At 41.6% G+C, this 7,928-nt stretch overlaps 1 pseudogene; it reads left to right on the top strand.

Moving 5' to 3' along the window:
- Nucleotides 1–2,640: 2,640 nt before the first annotated feature.
- On the top strand, nt 2,641–3,100 carry LOC132428212 (cytochrome b-c1 complex subunit 7 pseudogene; annotated as a pseudogene).
- The last annotated feature ends 4,828 nt before the right edge of the window (nt 3,101–7,928 follow it).

Below are 7,928 nucleotides of genomic sequence, written 5' to 3'. Positions count from 1 at the left end.
GAAATGGAACGATGGAGAAATCTGCACCTCTCATTTTGCAAGGATTGATCATTACTTTTAGTTTGGTTCCTTGTTCTAACTATACCTACACTTGATGGCTCAACAATGATACCAGGTTTTAGAGCACTCCCTTTACACCATGTGCCTTTTGTAAGTTATTTGAACTTGAATTTCTGCTTCTAGGCATAGCCCCATTCTCACTTCATTCGGGAATCCTTGACCACACAGCCCCTGACGGTCTCTCCTAAAATTGCATAGACTATTGCTTAATTCATATGGGGTCCATGCACAAAGAGAATATCATCACATGGAAGCTTGAAATAGATGTGGTAACCCAAGCCTCACTCTAGATCTATAGAATCACAATCGGCATTGTACACGATCCCCAGTGGTTTGTATGTGCATGAAAATTTGAGAAACACTGGTGTAGAACATCATTCTGTATCATCTGAATTAGCATTGTATGTGTTTGTCTATTTCATTTTGATATAGGAAGTTTTATTAACTAGACTTCAAGCATCTCAATAGTAGAGATTGTATCCTGGGATACTTCTTTGGTGTATTTTGCTAGATGAACGAGTAAAGGATGGTGGACACAGAAATTAAATACAAATTCCTCATCTAAAATAAAATTGTTCATTACCTGGCATCTGTCTTGCCAAAACCTGTACCATATTTGTGACCACAGATACAGACACAAGGCGGACAACTGGCAGCTGAGCATGGCCAGCTGGTATGTATTTAGCCATATCCCTATATTGACACATTTTGGTGACTTCTGACTCTGGTTTTAACTATTGGACTTGGTATTTTAAGAGCATTTTCCTCATTTTGACGCAAAGCACTTGCAAACTTTCTGACCTCTGTATATCTCTGGTAGGATCTCTTACTATTCTTCCACCAGTACTGAAACCCTAGCATGGGCTCTATTGGGCTGGCATTTCAGTATTTTTTTTTAATCTGTTCAGAGGCATAAAAAAAGTTTGTCTTATTTTTTTCAGATAACAAAATAAGCACAAGTTAAACATTATGTGTGCCTATTTTTTTCTTAACAAATGAACTAGACGAGAGATTAGCAAACTATGGCCTATGAGACAGCAGACTGTTTTTGTAAGTAAAGTTTTATTTGACACAGACACAGTTATTCATTTACATATTTATTGTCAATATCTGTCTTTGCCCTATAATGAAAGAACTGAGTAGTTGTGGCAGAAACAATATGGCCCTCAAAGCTTAAAATATTACCATCAACTAGCCTTTTAAGAAAAAGTTGCCAACTCTTGAACTAGTCAATTTGTTTAAAAAAAGTCAACAACCAAACAACGTTTTTGGTAACTGGCAGACAAATGACTGCTTGATTTATTTTTTTCATTTTTTAGCATGCCTTGTGTACTTAGCATCAATGACACTGAATGAAAGGGAAACACAGGAACTGGCATTTCAAAGGAAGCAAACGGTCACCTCATTTTTTTTATCCATGATAGACACAGTCTATCATTCACATGAGTACTGAATGTGTTTTGAGCTCTGAGTTTGCAATTATTTTCCATGTGTCAAACTTAAATTTTTTTCCAGTCCACTTCTTAAGATTACATCTTCAGAAAAGATGTAGAATATTTATTTTATTTATTTATTCACCAGTTTATTCAAAGAGGAAGTTCCATGAGTATAATACATCCATCATGCTATGCTAGGTACTGTCAAAATCAAAACTACAAATGTGAGATCTCAGTCTTAAAAATGTTTACCATCCATGTAGGATTTGGTGAGCAACTGAGCTGCAAAATATGCATCTCCATTGATCGCCAGATTTGATTAACCTAACCTGGCTAATGAATGTCGATTTTCTGTGGGCTTATTCAATTAAAGGTTATCAGGCTGGTAGAAAATAGTGATTCAAGATTTTCTAGGCCTCAGTCAATCATATACAAATGGTTGAATTCCACTGATAGAACCTGGACATTGTCTCCATGGAACAGCACAAAACATACAGAAATGACAGGGCAGTTAGAAATGAGAGTCTTTAAATGCATGTCTCCTGCCAAATAAAGAATGCAAATGTGATCCCTAGTCTCCCAAGGCACCTCCCCATCCTCAGCAAACATGGCTGTTGGTTCATGCTCTTCTGAGTTTCTCTTCCCCTTGAATATGGTTGGCATGTAAGACTCATGTTTTGACCCGTGAAATAAGGAAGATGTTACACTGCATAATTCAGAGTTAGGTCAGAAAATGCTTTGCAGTTTCCTTCCAGGTCTTCAGAGAATTCATTCCAGAGGAAACTAAATTCCACATAAGAAATCCTATTTTGTGAGGCCATCGTGCTGTGATGGAGAGGTTCTGGAGGATGAGACCCCACTGAGGAGAGGGAAAGAGAACAAGGAACGCTGGGCATCCACACGTGAAGGAAGGAACCCTTCATGAAGTGGATGCTCCAGACTTGTCTGCCCTAGCCGCTTCCATGTGGTTCACAGATGGACCACCCGGCAGAGCCCTTCCTAAATTCCTGGGCCATAAAATTGTGAGCAAAAATAAAATGGCACCCCGCCCCTCGTCGCGACGTTGACGTAACACGCCTGCGCACTGAGCCTTGCGCGACCTCTAGGACTTACCCAGCAGGCAACGCTTCTGTCTCGGGTTAAAATGGCGAGTAGGCCTGCCGTTGCAGCATCAAGTAAATGGCTGGAGGGTGTTCATAAATGGTATTACAATGTTGTCAGGTTCAGTAACCTGGGCTTAATGCGAGATGATACAATATATGTGAATGACGATGTAAAAGAAGCCATAAGAAAGCTTCCTGAGAACATTTATAATGACAGGGTGTTTAGCATTAAGAGAGCACTGGACCTGACCATGAGGCAGCAGATCTTGCCTAAAGAGCAGTGGACAAAATATGAGGAGGATAAATTCTACCTTGAACCATATCTGAAAGAGGTTATTCGGGAAAGAAAAGAGAGAGAAGAATGGGCAAAGAAATAATCATGTAGTCTAAATCTGGATGCAGCTATCCTAAAGTATTTTTATGAAGCTGGTTAAACCTGAAATGTACAATGTAGAACTATCTGGGCTGTAAATGTATTACTTTAAATAAATCTCTATTATAATTATTAAAAAAAAATTTTTTTAAATGGCAATTTTCTACCAGTAAGTTTTGAGGCAGTTAGTGACACATTAACATAAATCAGAAATGCTGGATGAACAGCTATCAATTTTAGGCTGCTGTGGTCAGGGAAGTATGAATTGGGAAGTAGGCTATGAGGTGGACCCTTAATGATGTTAAGTATAGTAGAGAGCAAAGGCAATTGATATTAAATGATGACAAGGTATCAAACAGCAAAACATTAGGAAGCAGGGGAAAATCATATAAGTGGGAAATCCTGGCTCCAGGGAGCTTAAATCTTTTAGATGGAGATGGACAAACTCATATAAGTAAGTGTTAACTGGCATAATGATGACAATCTGGCCAGAACAGAGTGAAACCCAAAGGACAGAAGTGTGATATTGAGGGTGAGGGGGGTCACGAGAGATTTTTTAAAGGAGATGCCATTTGAGCTAAACCAGATGGAACACAGGTTCAGGGGTGTGGATAAAAGATTAAAGCTCATTAGGAGAAAAATGAGAGAATCAGCCTAGATGGAAGATTTTACCAGTGCTGGGAAGAATACGGAAAACAAAGCTCAGAGAGGCAAGAGAGTAAGACATGAATAAAACCTTCCGGAGGCTGGGCTAGAAATCCAATGGGTATCTTGGTCTCTCTGAACCCTTTTAGACCACATTCACTTCTCCTGTCTGTTCACTAAGGAAAACACCTGAAATGGTTTAAACATGCTTTGAAATTTGAAAGAAATATAGATCAATGGAACAGGATAGAAAACCCAGAGATAAACCCACACGCATATGGGCACCTTACTTTTGATAAAGGAGGCAAGAATATACAATGGAGAAAGGACAGCCTCTTCAATAAATGATGCTGGGAAAACTGGACAGCTACATGTAAAAGAAAAATTAGAACACTCCCTAACACCATACACAAAAACAAACTGAAAATGTGTAAAAGACCTAAATATAAGGCCAGACATTTTAAAACTCTTAGAGGAAAACATAGGCAGAACACTCTTTGACATAAATGCAGCAATATCTTTTTTGATCCACCTCCTAGAGTAATGAAAATAAAAACAAAAATAAACAAATGGGACATAATTGCAGTCAAAAATCTCTGCACAGAAAAGGAAACCATGAATAAAATGAAAAGACAACCCACAGAATGGGAGAAAATACTTGCAAATGAAGCAACAGAAAGGGATTAATCTCCAAAATATACAAATAGCTCATGCAGCTCTGTCAAAAAAACACACAACCCAATCAAAAAATGGGCAGAAGATATAAATAGACATATCTTCAAAGAAGACATACATATGGCTGAAAAACACATGAAAAGATGCTCAACACCACTAATTCACTAATTGTCAGAGAAATCCAAATCAAAACTGCAATGAGGTATCACCACACACTGGTCAGAATGTCCATCATCAAAAAGTCTACAAACAATAAATGCTGGAGAGGGTGTGGAGAAAAGAGAACCTTCCTACATTGTTTGTGGGAATGTAAATTGGTACCACCACTATGAGGAACTACATGAAGTTTCCATAAAAAACTAAAAATATCAGTAGAACTACCATATGATCCAGCAATCCCACTCCTGGGCATATATCCAGAGGAAACCATAATCCGAAAGGATACTTGCACCCCAAAGTTCATAGCAGCACTATTTACAATAGCCTAGACATGGAACTAAGCTAAAAATCCATCGACAGAGGAATGGAAAAAGAAGATGTAGTACATAAATACAATGGAATATTACTCGCCAAAAAAAAAAGAATGAAATAATGTCATTTGCAGCAACATGCATGGACCTAGAGATTATCATACTAAGTGAAGTAAGTCAGACAGAGAAAAACAAATATATGATATCACTCATATGTGGAATCTAATTTAAAAAAAAAGACAAAAAAACAAATGAACTTATTTACAAAACAGAAATGGACTTAAAGATATCAAAAAAAACCCACTTATGGTTACCAAAGGGGAAACGTGGAGGGTGGGGGGAGGATAAGACAGAAGCCTGGGATGGACACACAAACACACTACTTTACATAAGATACGTAACCAACAAGGACCTACTGTATAGCACAGGGAACTCTACTCAATATTCTGTGATAACCTATATGAAAAAAAGAATCTAAAAAAATGAATATACGTGCATGTATAACTGAATCACTTTGCTGCACACCTGAAACTACTACAACATTGTTAATCAACAATACTCCAGACAGATACACTGGAAATACATCTAAACGTGGAACAACTGCTACAGAACACCTACTGAACGCTGGCAGAAAACCTCAGACCTCCCATAAGGCAAGAAAGTCCCCACGTACCTGGGTAGAGCAAAAAGAAAAAAGAAAAAACAGAGACAAAAGGATAGGGACGGGACCTGCACCAGTGGGAGGGAGCTGTGAAGGAAAGTTTTCCACACACTAGGAAGCCCCTTCCCAGGTGGAGACTGCGGGTGGCGGAGGGGGAAAGCTTCGGCGCTGCAGAGGAGAGTGCAGCCACAGGGGTGCGGAGGGCAAAGTGGAGAGATTCCCGCACAGAGGATCGGTCCCGACTGCCACTCACCAGCCCAAGAGGCTCGCCTACTCACCCGCCGGGGCAGGAGGGGCTGGGAACTGAGGCTCAGGCTTCGGTCGGAGCGCAGGGAGAGGACTGGGGTTGGCGGCGTGAACACAGACTGCAGGGGGTTAGTGCACCACGGCTAGCCGGGAGGGAGTCAGGGGAAAAGTCTGGACCTGCCGAAAAGGCAAGAGACTTTTTCTTCCCACTTTATTTCCTGGTGCGCGAGGAGAGGGGATTAAGAGCGCTGCTTAAAGGAGCTCCAGAGAATGGCGCGAGCCGCGGCTAAAAGCGCGGACCCCAGGGACGGGCAGGAGATGCTAGGGCAGCTGCTGCCACCACCAAGAAGCCTGTGTGCGAGCACAGGTCACTATCTACACCCCTCTTCCGGGGAGCCTGTGCAGCCCGCCACTGCCAGGGTCCCGGGATCCAGGGACAACTTCCCCGGGAGAACGCAGCACGGTGCGTCTCAGGCTGGTGCAACGTCATGCCAGCCTCTGCCGCCGGAGGCTCGTCCTGCACTCCGTACCCCTCCCTCCACCCGGCCTGAGTGAGCCAAAGCCCCCGAATCAGCTGCTCCTTTAACCCTGTCCTGTGTGAGCAAAGAACAGACGCCCTCCAGCGACCAGCACGCAGAGGCGGGGGGCCAAACCCAAGGCTGAGCCCTGGGAGCTGTGAGAACAAAGAAGAGAAAGGGAAATATCTCCCAGCAGCCTCAGGAGCAGCGGATTAAATCTCCACAATCAACTTGATGTACCCTGCATCTGTGGAATACATGAATAGACAACGAATCATCCCAAATTGAGGAGGTGGACTTTGAGAGCAAGATTAATTATTTTTTCCCCTTTTCCTCTTTTTGTGGGTGTGTGTATGTATGCTTCTGTGTAAGATTTTGTCTGTATAGCTGTCCTTCCACAATTTGTCCTACGGTTCTGTTTTTTTTCTTTAAAAAATTTTTTTTTCTTAATACTTATTTTTTATTTTAATAACTTTATTTTATTCTTTCTTCTTTCTTTCTTTCCCTCTTTCCTTCCTCGCCCCCTTTCTTCTTTCTTTCCTACCTCCCTTCCTTCCTTCCTCCCTTCCTTCCTTCCTTCTCTCTCTCTCTCTCTCCCTCCGTCCCTCCCTCCCTCTCTCTCTCCCTCTCTTTCTTCTTTTTCTCCCTTTCATTCTGAGCCATGTGAATGAAAGGCTGTTGATGCTGCAGCCAGGAGTCAGTGCTGTGCCTTTGAGGTGGGAGAGCCAACTTCAGTACACAGCTCCACAAGAGACCTCCCAGCTCCACATAATATCAAATGGCAGAAATCTCCCAGAGATCTCCGTCTCAACACCAGCACCCAGCTTCACTCAATGACCAGCAAGCTACAGTGCTGGACACCCTATGCCAAACAACTAGCAAGACAGGAACACAACCCCACCCATTAGCAGAGAGACTGCCTAAAATCATAATAAAGCCACAGACATGGATAAGAAACACCACCAGACGTTGACCTGCCCACCAGAAAGACAAGATCCAGCCTCATCCACCAGAACACAGGCACTAGTCCCCTCCACCAGGAAGCCTACACAGCCCACTGAAGCAACTTTAGCCACTGGGGACAGACACCAAAAACAACGGGAACTACGAACCTGCAGCCTGCAAATAGGAGACCCCAAACACAGTAAGATAAGCAAAATCAGAAGACAGAAAAACACACAGCAGATGAAGGAGCAAGATAAAAACCCACCAGACCTAACAAATGAAGAGGAAATAGGCAGTCTACCTGAAAAAAAATTCAGAATAATGAGAGTAAAGATGATCCAAAATCTTGGAAATACAATAGACAAAATGCAAGAAACATTGAACAGGGACCTAGAAGAACTAAAGATGAAACAAACAATGATGAACACCAAAATAAATGAAATGAAAAATACTCTAGATGGGATCAATAGCAGAATAACTGAGGCAGAAGAATGGATAGCTGACCTGGAAGATAAAATAGTGGAAATAACTACTGCAGAGCAGAATAAAGAAAAAAGAATGAAAGGAACTGAGGACAGTCTCAGAGACCTCTGGGAAAACATTAAACACACCAACATTCGAATAATAGGGGTTCCAGAAGAAGAAGAGAAAAAGAAAGAGACTGAGAAAATATTTGAAGAGATTATAGTTGAAAACATCCCTAATATGGGAAAGGAAATAGTTAATGAAGTCCAGGAAGCACAGAGAGTCCCATGCAGGATAAATCCAAGGAGAAATATACCAAGACACATATTAA

This window comes from Delphinus delphis, chromosome 7, assembly GCF_949987515.2.
Source record: "Delphinus delphis chromosome 7, mDelDel1.2, whole genome shotgun sequence".
NCBI lineage: Eukaryota > Metazoa > Chordata > Mammalia > Artiodactyla > Delphinidae > Delphinus > Delphinus delphis.
This window is presented reverse-complemented; position numbering and strand designations above follow the sequence as displayed.